We start from the raw sequence: 18379 nt of genomic DNA on the forward strand, positions 1-18379 counted from the left end.
TCTCCCTTGCCCGTGCGAAGAGAAATGGTGCTGTCAGACAGTGGTCTCCAGCCCATGGGCTTACGACCTCTTCTTAAGGGGCGGTAGAGTAAAAGCTCTGACTTCTTAGCCGAACAGTTTAATCCCGTGGGTCGAAGATAGTCCTCCGTGACCTCGATGGCCTCCTGTAACGCACTCTCAACCTGTCCGTCACTTCCTCCAACACACCAAATGGTAATGTCATCCGCATAGATGGTATGCCTGATGCCCTCGACTCGTGAGAGTGTTCTGGAAAGGCCGATCATGGTCAGGTTAAACAAATTGGGCGAGATCACCGAGCCCTGTGGAGTGCCCCTTGTTCCAAGCTCCACCTCTTCCGCGATCATGTCTCCTGCGCGGAGAGTCGCTCTTCTTGGGTGCAAAAATGACCTGACGTAATCATGGAATCTTACGCCCAGACCAAGCTCGGATATCGATTGCAGTATAAATTGATGGGCTATCTTATCGAAAGCCTTCTCCAAATCTAATCCAAGGATCGCACGAGTGTCCCGTGTGTCATTGTCGATTATTTGACTCTTGATGAGCTTCATGGCGTCCTGTGTGGACAGACCTGCCCTGAAGCAAAGCATCGTGTGGGGGTAGAGTTCCTTGTGTTCGATGAACCTCGTGAGCCTGTTGAGTATGACATGTTCCGCGACCTTGCCGACGCAGGATGTGAGCGATATTGGTCGTAAGTTGTCCAGGCTTGATGATTTGCCAGGTTTGGGGATCAGTACTGTAAGTGCCGCTTCCATGCTTCCGGTACCTTGCCTTCCTTCCATGTCTCGCTGATGACTTCTGTCAGGTATTCTATCGAGTGATCGTCCAGGTTACGGAGGGTCCTATTTGTGATGCCGTCGGGACCAGGAGCAGACTTGCTATTAAGCTCATGCAGCGCCCTCCTAACCTCTTCCGTGCTGATGTCTGCATCCAGCTCGGAGTTGGGTGGCCAAAGGTAGTCTGCGTAGGCGACCGATGTCCCTTGCCGGGGACCAACAGGGAGGTACTTCTCCACCAGGCTCTGCAGGACTTCCTCCGGGGTCTTGGTTCGTGTGGCTGTATGCAGAAGCTTTGCCATCACATGCTGCTGGTTGGACCTTGTGTTGGTGTCGTCCAGAAGATGCTTTAAAAGATTCCAGTTTCGACCATTCCGCATTTGACCAACAACTGAGTTGCACACCTCGTCCCATTGTTGCTTTGAGAGGGTGCGGCAGTACTCCTCGCGAACCCCGCCAAGGCAATGACGGTAGCAAGTAGCGAAGTTCAAGGCAGTCGCAGGACACAGTTGTCCACCGCTGGATTCCGTTCCGGGATTTTGTGGAGGCCGAAAAAGTAGACGCGCGCTCAATTATGCGCTCTCTCGTGTCATCTCGCTGCCGCCAAGTCATGGCTTCCAACGACGACTACGGCTTTTGTAGTCTCAGTTGGCTCTTAGCACAGACGCAGAAGCGATGAGCGAAGGCACGCGAACCCCGCCAAGGCAACGACGGTAGCAAGTAGCGAAGGTCAAAGCAGTCGCAGGACACAGTGGTGCACGGCTGGATTCAATTCCGGGATTTCGGGGAGGCCGAAAAAGTAGACGCGCGCTCAATTATGCGCTCTCTCCTGTCATCTCGCTGCCGCCAAGTCACGGCTTCCAATGACGACTACGGCTTTTGTATTCTCAGTTGGCTCTTGGCACAGACGCAGAAGCGCTGAGCGAAGGCACGCGAACCCCGCCATGGCAACGACGGTAGCAAGTAGCGAAGGTCAAAGCAGTCGCAGGACACAGTGGTCCACGGCTGGATTCCATTCCGGGATTATCTGGAAGGCGAAAAAGTAGACGCGCGCTCAATTCTGCCATCTTTCCTTTCATCTCACTGCCGCCAAGTGATGGCTTCCAACGACGACTACGGCTTTTGTATTCTCAGTTGGCTCTTGGCACAGACGCAGAAGCGCTGAGCGAAGGCACGCGAACGCCGCCAAGGCAACGACGGTAGCAAGTAGCGAAGGTCAAAGCAGTCGCAGGACACAGTGGTCCACGGCTGGATTCCATTCCGGGATTATCTGGAAGGCGAAAAAGTAGACGCGCGCTCAATTCTGCCATCTTTCCTGTCATCTCACTGCCGCCAAGTGGTGGCTTCCAACGACGACTACGGCTTTTGTAGTCTAAGTTGGCTCTTGGCACAGACGCAGAAGCGCTGAGCGAAGGCACGCGAACGCCGCCAAGGCAACGACGGTAGCAAGTAGCGAAGGTCAAAGCAGTCGCAGGACACAGTGGTCCACGGCTGGATTCCATTCCGGGATTATCTGGAAGGCGAAAAAGTAGACGCGCGCTCAATTCTGCCATCTTTCCTGTCATCTCACTGCCGCCAAGTGGTGGCTTCCAACGACGACTACGGCTTTTGTAGTCTAAGTTGGCTCTTGGCACAGACGCAGAAGCGCTGAGCGAAGGCACGCGAACCCCGCCATGGCAACGACGGTAGCAAGTAGCGAAGGTCAAAGCAGTCGCAGGACACAGTGGTCCACGGCTGGATTCCATTCCGGGATTATCTGGAAGGCGAAAAAGTAGACGCGCGCTCAATTCTGCCATCTTTTCTTTCATCTCACTGCCGCCAAGTGGTGGCTTCCAACGACGACTACGGCTTTTGTATTCTCAGTTGGCTCTTGGCACAGACGCAGAAGCGCTGAATGAAGGCACGCGAACCCCGCCATGGCAACGACGGTAGCAAGTAGCGAAGGTCAAAGCAGTCGCAGGACACAATGGTGCACGGCTGGATTCCGTTCCGGTATTGTCTGGAAGGCGAAAAAGTAGACGCGCGCTCAATTCTGCACTCTCTCCAGTTGTCTCACTGCCGCCCCAACTTGGCGGCAGTGAGACGACTGCCCCACTCTTACACCGTCTTACACTTTCAACCCCACTTGACCCCGCTCTTAAATTTTCTCTCTTAAGGTTATCAATCATTTGTTGCAATATGTCTCCAGTGTTGCTGAACAGGTCAATATTATCTGAAAACTGAAGGTTTCTGAGATATTCACCGTTGATCCTCACTCTTAAGCGTTCCCAGTTTTCCCTAAGCCTTCCAAGATTCTCACTCCTAGGTCTCCAGTGTTGCTGAACACGACAGTACTTCTTCCAAGCATGGAGGGAATCGCATTAGAGAGACTGTGTCTCCTGGCCTGGCCTTTCTCTATAGGTATCTTCCTACTTGTCTTGTAGAGAATCACTTTAGCTGTAGGGCCTTTGCTGATATTTTCGAAGATATTCATGTATTCCTCCTGTACTCCTTGATTAAGTAATACCTCTATGACTGCAGGTATTTCTATGAATCAAATGCCTTTTTCGGAATCTATGAAAGCCATATAGAAAGGTTGATTCTACTACGCATATTTCTCCATTACCTGACTGACGACATGGATGAGATCCATTGTAGAGTACCTGCGCCTGAAGCCTGCCTCTTGTCTTGCTAGCTGAAGTGTTGTCGTAATCTTTTTGAAATGATCTTCGTGAATAGAGGAGGAGGGAAGGAAAAGTAGAAGGCAGGGAGGTTAACCATAATAACGTCCGGTTGGCTACCCTACACCGGGGGAATGGGAAAGGGGAAAACAATGATCGCAGGGAGAGAGAGGAGGGAAGGAAAGAAGGAAATTGCGGCGAGTTCACTGACGCGTGAGGTCTTACAGAAATTGCATTATAAGTCACAGGTGGTCGCACAAACCCGTCGTCCTTAAGAAACACAAAAGGGCCTTCACCGCTTTATGGGCCGACGGGCGATGGGGGCGGTGTTCCAGCAGCACTTGCACAGAAAGTGGCCGATTGTCCAGTTTTTGAAAAGCTTTGACAAGTTCTTGTCTCTCTGGGGCATATCTTGGACAGTGGCACAGCAGGTGGTGGACATCGGCACCGAGGAGCAGCGCGAAGAGATACGTCTACTGAAAGATATACGCCATCTTCCGGCAAAGCGGCTACCGTATCAACGCCAACTTCCACAAAGACCGACAGTGCGAAAACGAAGACTGGGGCAACACTCTCACCTACGGCTGCTTCGAACTTCGCTACGTGCTACCGTCGTTGCCTTGGCGGGGGGCGTGTGCCTTCGCTCAACGCTTCTGCGTCTGTGCCAAGAGCCACTGAGAATACAAAAGCCGTAGTCGTCGTTGCAAGCCGTCACTTGGCGGCGGTGAGATGACAGGAAAGAGGGCAGAATTGTGCGCGCGTCTACTTTTTCGCCCTCCAGATAATCCCGGCACAGAGCGCACTGCAGGTGTCCAGCACCTGCAGTGCGCTCTGTGCCGACAGGATTTTCATGCTGCTCAGTAGAATGCGCATGGCGTCCATAAGTGACTTCAGCATCACTATGACTTGGCGATCCTCAGACGTCGTCCCATCGGCGGTTCGTGAGGTCATTGAGGGCGGCGCAATTTGATGTGACTCTGAGGCAGGTTGTGCTCGTGGAAGTGTAGGCCACTCTTCATAATATTGGTAATATTGGTAAGTCGTCGATTGGTATAGAAATATGGACATCATAAATGACGCCGATAGTGCAGTTGCCGCCAGTAGGTATTATGGATCGCACTTGCACTTTGTCGATCTCCATTATATGCCGCAGGCTTTGCAGTGCACTACGGTGTAGAAGATCTACTGCAAGGACATTCTTCCGTGCCTTTATTCTCACGTCCTTTATCTCGTTTGGCGCGATTCCCTCAAGAAACGCAGAAAGGACTTGCCTGTATATTCCGCCGTAACCAGACATTTGCTTCCTCGTGAATGCCACCATTGCGCACTTTCCGCATGAAATTTCAAGGCCTTGTTCACGAAGGTAGTAAGATGTCATTGTGGCTGCCTTCTGAAGCCGAGCACGAAGCTGAAGTCGTGTCACACCTGATGCCCAAATTTATGAATATACATGCACATCCGACAAATTCGTGAATATACGGTACAATACTGGAAGTAAGCTAATGGGCCTACATTTTTCAGTTTTCTTAACGTCTTGCTTTTTGTAGATTAGTATAATGTTGCCATTCCTTCCCTTCTCTGGAACCCTTGAAATCGTGATTTCGTATAAGGGTCGCAAGCTTTTAAAGCCTGCATCTTGGAATAAATCGACTGTTATTCCATATTCTCCAGGCTGGGAGCAGACGTGTTTGATTTTCAAGACCCTTCTGACTTCATCGCTAGGTATAAGAGGTATCTCCTATCCCGTTCATTACTACATCAAATCGAAGTATCGTGGCTGCTCTGCGTACTGTTCAGGTCACTATGGAACTCTACTGCTTATTTTACTACATAATCAAAATTGCTGATCATATTACCCTGCTTATCTTTCATTGAATACATCTTTACTTGTCCTATACCAAGTTTCTTTTTTCACTGTTCTCATACTGCGTCCATTTTTTACGGCTTCCTCAGTCTTTCTCACGTTATAATCTCAAATATCCCTTAGCTTCTCCTTGTTGGTTAGTTTTGACAGAACCTTCTGAAGAGTAACAAAAATTAAAGAAAATGCTTGCGGTGCGAGACTAAAGAATGCTGTCCACGGCGCTGGTTGCTCCGCTCGACGGACTAGAAACACGCTGCCGGACTCGCGTTGGCCGCAAGAGTGATTTCTCGAGACTTTCCGGCATCCCAAAGCACTGACGTCACCCGTCACGCTTCGGCCATGCTACCTCTGCATAAGTATGCCGAGTCCTTCACGGAGCAGCTGTTCTTGGACACGCAAGTCAAGAGGGAAGTATTTTTGTCAAAATAAGCTAATGGGCATCTCGTGACAAATAGGGCTTTACTGAACCAAATCGATTGAAGTGTGCACTAAATAATGCTGCTTAAGTTGTGACTTTTGGAATATTCGCTTTTTGTGGCTGTGGTATGCACTCACCTGCTGAAATGGTGTGGTGGTGATCACGCTCCGCTATGTGGGCGACGGCGCAAAGAATCTTGGAATGAAATACCTCTGTTTACGTACTGCAGCAGTTAAGAGTGGCACATTGCATTTTTCGTCGGACTGCATCGCACTCGCCTCGCCCGCACGTCCATTCAGCTATGCTGACGACGACACGGGCGACACGCGAACGTGACTTTTGTCGTCTTCAAGCCATCGCGCCATCCCCAGCATCACTATTACCAGAGCGTGAAATAAGACACACGCCTGCACTGAGCCTGTTCATACCTGTGACGCCATTCGTATTTGAGTGCCGAGCTTGTTAGGTACTCGGCTAGCACGGTACAACAGTACAAGGCAATTAGTGCAAGCCATTATGCTCCACAGCGTCTCTGAGAGCAGTGGCGGATGTGCATGTATTTCGGATTCCAGAACGAGCACTACTGTATTGGATTACATTATGTGGCATCGCATAGGAATTGTTCTTAACGTGACAGCGGCGTGTCGGCGTTCAATTCTTTGTTGTGAAAACAGAGGAGCTGCCACAAGGCGGGTGTACATGACAATTATGATGACAAATGTCCATTTCGCGCTTCAACCCTGCTCATGGATCATAAGCTAGTCCGCTCCAAAGTCATGCTCGATGATGATAACGCTCAAACATAGCTCAAACAATAAGATAGAGAATGTGCCAAGATTATGAAGTGGTTGGCGAAAAACAACGTCGAAAGCATCGACGAAGCCAACAGCGCCCACGCATCGACAACACCCCATCGTTTACACAGCAGCTAGCAGCGACAAGAGGAACCCTCCAAATGTCGATGGAACAATAAAATCACTCAAATGTTGTGCGCTGCACTGCCTTATTTCGAACGTGACATAAGCTGAAGTAAATGTTTTAGCCTCAGATTTAATTATTCCGCAAGTACCAACTCTAAAAAGAGTCATCGAGCCTAAAAAGCATTCAACATTTCACGCAGCGACTGCATATCCACGTACGCTCCGAACAAAAATATTGAAAGTCATCTCGAATGACATGCCACTGGTGCGTTTCGCAAATAGGTACTTGCACGTTTTGCTTTCTGAGAAATTTGGATGTTTTATAACAACGAAACGCACGATGTACCAAATCATCCGAATGAAATATATTTAAATTATGCAACGTAGAACCACCTCAACAAAAAAAGAAATAACACAAGCTTATGCTAAACAGCTGCGAACTAACGGTTGGACACAGCTATGCATTTTATAAGAATAAATATAGTTCTCCTAGACGGACGGACATTGAAAGCAATAGGGTTTGTCCATGTGTGTGATCTGAATTACAAAAAAAGTGCCTCACTATGTCATACACAAATAACAACTCAGAACTTTTTCATATGTTCTATAAATATGTTAGTTTTAACTACTGTAGTATGTATATTTTTCGAGATTCTAATTTTAAGTAAAACTCTTGCTTGGGCTAGTTGGTTCATGCTTGAAGTAGTACAGGCAAGGCGCAGAAGATCAGGACTCAAGAAGAACACAAACGAAAGGACCGGCGCCACTCACAACTAAGTTTATTTTCGCAACAAGCCTGCCTTATGTAGGTTATTCAGGCCGAGTCGCGCACAATACTTTAGAAGTAAAAAACAGCAATCTATCGAGCACTCAGGAATCATATCTAGCACATAATATCGAATGAGCAAACAAGAACCACACGTGGATCAGCACGGGAGGCACTTGATCTAGTATAGTCCTTTTTCAAGCCAACGGGGACAAAACCAGACATAAAAAGTACCGTCTACGCTTCACTACCACACTATCCACAACATTACACACTTGAAACGCCTAAGGCCCAGTCAGTGATAAAACCCGCACGACTATGGGAATAATGACCAACGAATAACACGGAAAAAAAAACATGAAAAAGGCGTCTAAGTACAGCGTCTGCGTCAAAACTGAATACAACGCGTTCTCCATTGACATTGAAGATCTCTTCTATTCGGTCCCTCCCAAAGGTCTCTTAGCGGCGGTCAGGGACAAGATCCAATCAACTGGTGAAGTCCGTTTCCAGAATGCAGCAGGTGTAAGTGCGGACAATTTCATCTCCTTATTAGAGTTCTACCTGAACTCAACCGCCATCTTGTTTGAAGGCAAGTTTTATGTGCAGAAGAAAGGGATATGCATCGGTTCTTCTGTAGCTTCTGTCCTTTGCGATATCTTCCTATCTGTTGTAGGAGCTGAGATCAGTAATAAACTTCGTGATCCTCATGTAGTGTCCAATTACACATACGTTGATGATTTCTTGGTCATTTTGAAGGACGGCCCTGAGCACGAATTAGTTTCTACCGTTGAGAGAACCATGACTATCTTCTCGAACCACAGTCAGGGTCTCACTTTTACCAAGGAAGTTCCGAGCTGTGGTCAACTCCAGTTCTTGGATATCGGGCTAGTGTTTCCAAAGGAAGGCATTTGTTGGATGTACAATCCGCGTTCTTTGAAAGGCCTGCTACCGTTTGAGAGCGCCCATTCCAAGATTGTAAAGCGTGCAATTGCTACCAATTCTCTGCAAACGGCTTTAACTAAGTCTTGTATCCATATGGTGTCAAGTAGCTTTAGCGCTCAAGTGGAACGACTAGAACACGCAGGCTTCCCGCCATGTCTGATTTCAGCTGTCTGCGAAACGATGCTCCAAAACCTAAAGCACCCGCCTCTTATCTGGGAGCCAGTTTCACGCATTTCTGTTGCGGCAATTCCGTACATTCATAAGGTATCGCACAACATCAAGAAAGTGGCGAGTAGGCATAACGTTGAGGTTGTCTTCTCGGCGCCTTGCAAGCTGTCTAAGCTTTGTGCCATGAACGGAGAGAAACGCCCGGCTTGTTCAATTCAGCATCAGAAGAAGTTCACTGAATGCAGGACACGTGTAGTCTGCCAAATCCCTCTAAGCTGTGGTCGCAGCATATCGGACAAAAAGGTCGATGTTTCAATGAGCGTGCAATGGAACATTGTCGTAATCTGCGCAACGAGGAAGGGAGTTTCCTTGCAGAGCATTGCAGAGACTGCTCTAATTGCCGCCTTCACTTTGACAAAACTAAAATTTTGAAGTTTGGAAAAGACAGGTTCGAGCGGGAAATTGTGGAAGCCTATTTCATTCAGAAAGAGGGAAACGCATGCGTCAGCAGGCCGTCCATTATGCTTAGTGACAAGGAAACGACCTTCTTAGAAGGTTTCATTTAGGCATCATGTTAGTGATTTCATTTGGTTTTACCGTCTGTCTTCGTTTCATTTAACTAGTTTTTATTTTGTTGACGATTTCCTAGTTGCTCTTAAGTTCTTGTTGCACTTCTTTTTCTTTTTTTTTTGACGCAGACGCTGTTCTTTAGACCTTTATCGTTCAACACTTCTGTCCATTTCATTGTTTGTCACGCGGTTCATTTTTCGCGCGGTCACATGTTTTACCAATTTTTCGGGTGAGTGACTTTTAGAGATTTTAGTTTTGACGCAGATGCTGTGCTTAGACGACTTTTTCATGTTTTTCCGTGTTATTCGTTGGTCATTATTCCCATAGTCATGCGGGTTTCATCACTGACTGGGCCTTATTCGTTTGAAGTGTGTTATGTTGTGGATAGTTCGGTAGTGAAGCGTAGGCGGTACTTTTTATGTCGGGTTTTGTCCCCGTTGGCTTGGAAAGACTATACTAGATCAATTGCCTCCCGTGCTGATCCACGTGCGGTTCTTGTTTGCTCATTCGATATTATGTGCCAGATATGATTCCTGAGTGGTCGATAGATTGCTGTTTTTTACTTCTAAACTTTTGTGCGCCACTCGGCGTGAATAACCTACATAAGGCAGGCTTGTTGCAAAAATAAACTTAGTTGTGAGCGGCGCCGGTCCTGTCGTTTGTGTTCTTCTTGAACCCTGGTCTAATTTTAAGTTATTACGTTTTCTTTTAGACGACCCCCCACTTCCCACCTAGAATGTTTGTTATAAGCGCTGTGATCTTGTCCGGTTGCCTGTATTTTGTAAACCCAATTACTTGAGGAAGCAGCTGACAAAAGAAATAAGGACAATTTCATTGTACTGGGTTGAATATAACGATTCCTGATATTCTGTCTTGGAAACCTCTTCTCAGGGGGGACACTATATTAGGATGTCGGTGCAAGTGTTGTGAGGTCTATAATTGAATCAGGAGGATTTCCTTGCTATATTCTTAAATATTTAGCTGACTTCACTTCTTTTAGCTGTTCAAAACTTCTCAATAGTGCTTTTTAGACTCGTATAATAATTTTCTTAAATCACCCGATTCACCCGCCGTGGTTGTTCTGTGGCTATGGTGTTCGGCTGCTAAGCACGAGCTCGCGGGATCGAATCCCGGCCGTGGCGGCCGCATTTCGAAGGGGGATAAATGCAAAAACACCCGTTTACTTAGATTTAGGTGCACGTTAAAATCTCCAGGTGGTCCAAATTATTCCGGAGTCCCTTACTACAGCGTGCCTCATTACTAGATCGGGGTTCTGGCATCCTAAATCCCCATTGCTTAATTTTTTAAATCACCCGATTCTTGGCCAAGTTTACATATTGGGCGTGGGCCGTCCTTGTAGGCAAACAAGCACACAAACAAAATAAGACTGTGCGCTTCACTGTGAAAGAATGCTCTTTTCGCAGGTAATAAATGGAGAGCTGAAGGAATCGCTAAGTTTTTTTTATTCAGTAGACATGCTACATGGCATAAGTGCAATAAAAATTAGCGATACGCTTCAAATAAATGTTTTCAGCCCTGCTTGATGCAGGTACTGCAGTAATGAATTAGCACACTTGTTGACGGCTTGTTCCACGGAACCAGAGGTTATCGCCGGACTTCCATAATATAGCTGCTCTTGCACATCGCAAGATTTAAAGGAACGTCCACATGAATAAACAAATGATAAGACATGCACCTCGGATATTTGCATGCTTGCATGCGCCGGCTAGTCGCAGGGAAATCTCGGAGGCAATAGTTTAGACAAACAACAGCCCTGGTGGCAATCTCTAAAGTGTAACTCCTTTTCTCTTGTTTGTTTTCTCTACTTTCTCTTAGAATGTGCACGGCTGTTTACCCTATGCTCCTACTGGCCGATGTTCAGCGGTTAGCTATCCACACGCTAATTACGGTGCGGCCAGCAGATTCTCTTTTTTGTTGTCACAACCATAACTAATATCCTTTGTTCACGGCAGGTGCGTCGTAATGGTTGGCAGTGTAACGCTAAAAACGCGTAGGAAACGAATACAGTCGTCTGCTATGGGTATTCCTGATTGTCGTGCACGCTCTCGGAGTGGATGGACGAAATTACTTTTCTTGAATACGCTGCTACCGCACGCTAGTTTTACTACAAGATGTACGCTAATCGACGCAAACGACCAGTAGTGAGCTTGAGTGTGAGAAAGAACCGTTGATGCTGTATGCTTCAGTGTGCTGCATTCCTGTCGACACTACACGCAGCAACGAAACGACGATGGCGCACCAAGGCAAAACTCGTCGAAACGCAAGTGGCGGGTGGTGGAGACACTTATCTCGACCAAAGCAAATCCGTGGTCACCCCACCTGTAAACGCATGCCTTTTTCGTTATGATGGTGATGATTACTATTATTTAGCGCCATCATTTGCCATTAATGGGGCGGCGACAAACTGTCACCTAGCCTGCTTCAGTTAATCAGGTATGCTATGCGTGCTTTTGATGCTCGCATCTCCCTAACCTTTCTTTCTCTTCCTCAAAACTTGTACATCTAGCTTGTGGCGCTACCTGTGCCTTTAAAGGATCCGGTGATATTAACCTCCTCCTAGCAATTTTTTCACTGATACTCTAAACGTCTCTTGTTCATCTAGACTCCCGTTCAGTTGATGCTTCCGTCCACTTTAAGCCCAAGCACTTCTGGAAGGTGTACGTTAGTTACAGGATCTCACTCGATGAATCCCTCTACATTCTATTAGGATGTGCTCAATGGTCTCCGGATTTTTGCTGCAGCGCACGCTTTCCTCATCTCGTTGCCAATATTGGCGCCGATGTGTTAGAGCGCCGCTCTCAGGCGCCCGTTCATGCGCCGAGCGTCGGCGTAGCCAAGCGAAGGATGAAACACCGAACGCTGATCGCAACGGGGGAGAGGATCAAAGCAGAGCTAGAGGGGTGGACAGCGGAGGGATCGAAAAGAAAAGCGTCGTGTGATGGCACCACAGTAGCGCCGGTCCTCTCGTTGTGCTTCTGTGAATCGCGAGTCTGCATCATTAGCGAGGTAGCGGCGGCACGCTTGGAATCGAAGGTTATTCCGCAGAAAGAAAGAGAGGAGGAGGACAGGCAAGAGCTCTGAGAACAGCTTGACGAGCCCTGACCACACGGGACAGCGTAAGGGCGTGCGTGGCTATGGGATTACACCGTACTAAAAGGAAACATATACATGGGTTATAGAACGTCGCTCGAAAAGGGAATTATAAATGAGGCATAACAAAAAAGGAAGACACCGTTTTACATTATTATACAAACAGTGAACGCAGTTCTTTTGGTGATATACCAGATATCTCAATGCTACTTTTGTGGCTTAGATGTGTAAGCAATCTAAATTTTAACAATTCATTTCCATAATTATTTCTAAATATGGCGACATACCACACTTCAGGTTGGCGTACATTAAAAGCTTATACCTTTTTCTCTAGCCTTGCTAGGCTTGTTATGGGCTCATTAATTTCCCTAAAACCAAGTTTATATAAACGGCATAGTTTGTCATCAAGCATTCACAGAACCTCAACGATTAGGTGCTTCTTAAATAAGTCTGCAGCATGGCAGCTATATGGGACTCACAGGCTAGGCATAAAGCTAACCTTTGCAAGAAGGTGTGCTTGTTAATGGTCGCAGCTGTTGTTGGCCACACAATAAACGATTAATTCAACAAATAAGAAAATAAAGAGTTAGATATGAGTATGTTAAATAGACAAATAAAAACATGGAAGCATTAGTATCAGTTATTTCGGGCACAATTTTTGGGACACACGGGTATATTGTTTTTTGAAAAAAAATACATATTTTACGTGTCTTGACAATGCGTAGCATTTAAGAATTTGTTTGCACCATCTTTGACAATGGCATTGTAGTTATTATTCACGTATTTGATCCCTCGACAAATTTCATGAGGAGGAGGCTGAGCTTCAACGTGAGCGCCCCTGAAGGAAATTTCTGGCTACACCACTGACTGGTTTGCAACATTTGTAAAAAAAAGCATGAATTAGGTTTAGAACTTTGTAAATATGAAATAAAGAAAGGTTATTCCAATTGCACGCAATAATAAATTTAAAGCGTATGCCATTGATGTACTTGTGCCGGTCGACTGGTGCAACGGAAGACATTCTAGGAATTGCGCACATGTGCTGGAAAAGGATACGAGCAAGCAAAGCAAGAAACGAGACATTAAACCGAACTGAAAATGTGATCAAAATGAAGGAGACGCGCCGAGAGAAACGATACCGAAAGCGCATTCGCTCGCTGTCTATGCAGAACGCCTCACATATCTCACGCGTACACTGGTCCCAATAACTCTTAAGTATTTTGCACTAATTAAGCAAATCCTGACGACCATATCCCGAGGAATGCACTGATAAGCGGCTCCTTATAGACATACACTATGTTTGCAAATTTACATCACGTAGGCGCCGTCGTTATAAGCTCGCTGACCATCGCAATAATGGCTGACGGCGCTTGCGATCTGGCTGCATCTCGTCGTAGTGCGCTCATTGTTTGCAGGAGGATTAATGTCGATTTTCTCTGTGCGTCGGTGCGAATAGCAAACAAAGCAGAGCCGCACGGTTGAGATGGTCGGTGCCTGCGAGACGAAATGTCGCCGGATCGTTGCTCGCTATCACGCCAATGGTTTGTTACTAGGCGCTGCTTTACGGAGCAGGTGTACACTCCCAATACTTTTTATTGCGAAAGCAATACTGCTCGAGGTTCCCACTCTTGGCCGTCGTCCCGGAGAATCCACCATTGACCTTTAGCGTGACCTATGTGTGACGTCATACCAGCTGTGGAAAAGCGGGACCCCAACTCGGCTCTTCGCGATCGTCCCAACGAATCCTCCACGGTATGTCGGATGATGTGTATAAGGTGAAGCTGCAACGATGTGCTGCAGCTAAGAAGCGGCGGCGTGCGGAAGAAACGGATGAAGAGCGGGAACAACGTTTAGCTGAACGGCGTGCATATTATGCAGCCAGGCGAATGCGTTCAACATCTATTGATCTGGGTGCATACAATTATCATGCATGCTCTCAATGCTGACGCGACTTTGGCGACACCTGATCGTTTGACAGCAAACCTTACGGATGCTTTAAATGGCGACCCGACTATATCTACACGTTCGATAAGCAGTATGGAATTCTACAACCTGAACAGAAGATTGCTTTCGCAATCCACTAGGCTTAGCCAAGCTAAGCCTCTGCCAATTTCTTTTCTATCAGGTAGTATTCCATATAGAAAATAAACGGAAGTTGATTGGGTCGTTGATGGGATGACAAGTGGGACGCCGGTTCATACCGCGTGCTCCTTGTGGCAAAGCGTCGCCGACAACTCTGCACATCTTCTTATTACGAACCTTATTATCTTATTATTATTACAGAACCTTATTACGGTGTTTATGACATCGACAACGCAATTACCGAAGCTGTGATCGTGTTCTGGCTTTCTACACTGCCAATGGGACGTTCCTTAAGGTGTATATGCATGCGGTTTCAACACACATTCAAGACTAATTCTAATCTAGCTAACCGTTGCATTGACGGGCATTGTCATTTTTGTCAGGCTGCCACCGATATCGTTCTCAAGTCAAACAAGTTGATTGCTGTAGTGTTGGCCAGCAGTGCGATCCGCAGAAGAACGACACAGATGTTAACCCATATCACACCAGACGCAAGACCCCTTTATGTGTGCGAGCACTGATATATATATATATATATATATATATATATATATATATATATATATATATATATATATATATATATATACGGGCAACAGTGGTGCCATGTCTTTGTCGGTTTTGTTAGTTACGCAACTAAGGGCACCTAGTGTGGCCCTACGACACTACATCTACCCCTTCCCTAAATACAGAGGTATTCACAAAGCCTGTCAATGTTTATGTCCAAGCACATAGTCCTGAAACCTTGCCGGTGGTCTTCTGTCTCTTGTTGACCGACGGAACGCTGGCGGCTCACCAGCGGTTTCGATGACAACAGAAGCACTGTCACCATCTTCTGAAGCAAGGCTTGCATGTACTGGACCCTGTGGCTGTAAAATATCTGAAGATATTGACGGAGATAGCTCCAAATGCTCAGATGTTCTGCCAGGTGTCCGTGGACTTGGCAGCGAGGAGGCTTGTGCTCCGTGTAGAGGTGCAGTTTCGTAGTCGTCATCCCACCGTACCGTATGTTCGTGTTAGAGGCGCAGTTTCGTAGTCGTCATCCCACCGTACCGTATGTTGTGGCGATGCTCCCGTTGGGACTGCAGTCAGCTGTGGGGCATTCCAAGTTCGACCGTCTTCCAGGCAGAAGGACCAACGCCCTATGCGCTTACGAATCTTCAGTGGAGGTCCAAAACTGGGAGTGCCTTTCGGACCAGGAATTGGTTTCTTAACGCGCACATACTTCCCAACTTGGAACTGCGGTACTCGGGCTGCTCTTTGTCGGTCAGCATACACTTTGTTTTTGCGCTGGTGCTCTTTCACCCTCTTTCGAAGTGAGGACATCTCCGGAGTGGGGTCCGTGAAGAAGTTAAAGGTGGGATGTCCGATGACGTCCAAGGATGTCCTGATGTGCCGGACATACAGAAGCACTGCAGGAGAAAGGCCAGCGGTACTGTGAGGAGTAACTCTTAAGATCCCCAAGTACTCTGTAACAGTGTTCTTCACTGGTCGCTGCTCTAGCAAGGCTAACTGAATATAAGATTTGAGCACACTATTGAACCTTTCCACCTGTCCATTTGCCTGTGGGTGATACACAGCCGAGAAGCTGTGCTTGATGCCCCTGTCTTGAAGAAAGGACTTGAATTCTCGGGTTGTAAATTGTGGTCCATGATCCGGGACCATTTCATCGGGGTAGCCTTGCCGTGCAAATATTAACAGTAGGAAGTCCATCACTTTAGTGGAAGACACATCCCTGCAGAAAGCGACTTATGGCCACTTGGAAAAATAATCAACAAACGATATAACGAAAGGGCAGTCGGCTGGTGCACGCTCAAATGGGCCCACAATATCAACAGCTATCTTGCTCCAAGGTTTATCTGGAAGGGCCGCTGGCTGCAGTGGAGTGGGATAGCTCTTAGCACTTTTGTCTGCCGACTGACAGACCGTGCAGCTTCGGATGGCAGTCTCTACTTGTTTGTCCAGACCTGGCCACCAGTACATTTAACGAAGACCATTGCTTGGTCTTCATAATTCCCGGGTGTGATTCATGGGCAAGCTCAATAAACGTAGCAGTGAGCTTGGCTGGAACCACAATACGCTCCGGGCGCATAAGCAGACCATCTGCTACTGACAATTCCTCCTGGACCTCATAGTAAGGAGTCAGTTCAGCAGTCAAACATTTCTTCGCTGGCCTTGATGTCTGAAAAAAATGAGCAACCTCCTGGAGTTTGCAATCCTCGGCTGTAGCAAGTCGAAGGTCATTGACATGAACTGAAGACCTGACCAGAGACACAACTTCCTCTTCAATCTGAAGGCCATCTTCTGTGTCTGGAACAGGTAGCCGGGACAAAGCGTCTGCTACCTTGTTGTATTCTCCACGTCTGCACTGAACCGTGAAATTGTAACGAAGCAAAAGAGCGGTCCACCTTGTGATGCGAAGCGGTCACTGTCCTATGCTTTGTGTCGAAAGTAGAGATACTAGGGCTCGACGGTCCATTGCTAACGTGAATGGTCGTCCCCAGAGATAAATGTGCCATTTCTCGCACGCCCACAGACACGCCAGGGCCTCCCGCTCTCCCGCTGAGTACTTCCGCTCCGTTTCTCTCAAGAGTTCAGGATGCGAATGCAACAGTGTGTGGGCCGTGAGCCTGTTGTAGTACTGCTCCCAGGCCATAAGCAGACGCATCTGTGGCCACAATAACAGGGAGCGTCGGGTCGAACATTTGCAGTATCGTGTGGGATGCTAGGAGCTTCTTTACCTTTGCAAAGTTCTTTTCGGTATCGTCATCCCATTCAAAATGTACATCCTTACGAAGCAACCTACGCACAGGTTCTACCTCTTCAGCCAGGTGCGGAATAAACTTAGCATAGTACTCAACCAAGCCCAAAAATGAACGCAACATGCTTGTGCCTGTGGGGGTGGCAACGTGAACAATGGCATCAACCTTGGCTTGAAGGGGAGCTATTCCTTCCGAGCTGACGCGATGCCCAAGAAATGGTAACTCCGATGCATCAAACACGCATTTCTCATTGAGCTTAAGTCCAGCTTCAGAGATGCGTTGAAGAACTTGCTCCAGATTTCTCAAATGCTCTTTGTCAGTCCTGCCAAAGATAATGATGTCATCTAGGTAGCATAGTACCCCTTTGCAGCCTCGCAGGACCGTTGTCGTGAGTTGTTGAAATAAAGCTGGGGCTGATGCCAGTCCGAAGCACACCCTTTTGAAACGAAAAAGGCCATCGTGCGTAATGAAAGCAGTGAGGTCTCTGCTATCTGGGTGAAGCAGCACCTGGTAATAGGCAGAAGCTAAATCGAGCTTTGAAAAGTGGCGTGCTCCATTCAGAGAGTGTAGCAGCTCTTCCGTATGGGGCAAGGGAAAGCTGTCGACTACAATCGCTTTGTTAGGCTCTCTCAAGTCAACGCAGAGGCGCAAACTGTCGTCCTTCTTGCGGACTACAACGATAGGAGAAACCCACTCGGAGGCGTTAACCCTTTCAATGACATCATCAGAAAGAAGATGCTCAAGCTGGTCGCTAACTGGCTTGCGGAGAGAGTGGCAAACGTCTGAACCTCTGCCCGTCTGGAGAGGCTGACGACTTTATCTTGACCTTGTGCTGAATGCCCTTGGCAAGTCCAAGGCCTGGTGAGAACAAATGGCAAAATTTTGCCCATAGCAAAGCTGGCATACCGAACTTTGGTATACTTAGTGGACTGTGCTGTTCCTGTGCAGCTTTAGCTGCTCTTTCAAGCATGGCATCTGAACCTTCTTTGGCAGCCGTGTGTAGGCAACGTAGCTGAGCACCCACAATATGTAATTCTAGAGCTTGTACAGCGTCCAGACCAAGAAGAGAAGTCCCTCCGGGTGCGACATTAATCGCTATAACTGCCGTTTTTTCCTTGTATGAGATTCCGGCTTTAAATTGTCCCAGCACAGGAATCTTCCGGCGTTGGAAGTCCAACAAAGTAAGTTTAGAGCTGGTCAATTGTTTTCTGTCTTCGAACACGCTTCGGAATTCTTGTTCCCGTATAATTGACACAGCGAATCCAGTGTCGACCAAGAACTTCACAACGCGCGGTTGCGATATGGAGTTGATTGGCGTGACT

At 47.3% G+C, this 18379-nt stretch overlaps 1 protein-coding gene across 4 annotated transcripts in view; it reads right to left on the reverse strand.

Moving 5' to 3' along the window:
- The window catches only part of LOC142580154 (very long chain fatty acid elongase 7-like), a 238171-nt gene that overhangs the window by 154493 nt on the left and 65299 nt on the right, over window positions 1–18379 (reverse strand). The gene's annotated exons all lie outside the window — the stretch shown is intronic.

This window comes from Dermacentor variabilis, chromosome 4 (genome assembly GCF_050947875.1).
Source record: "Dermacentor variabilis isolate Ectoservices chromosome 4, ASM5094787v1, whole genome shotgun sequence".
Taxonomy (NCBI): domain Eukaryota; kingdom Metazoa; phylum Arthropoda; class Arachnida; order Ixodida; family Ixodidae; genus Dermacentor; species Dermacentor variabilis.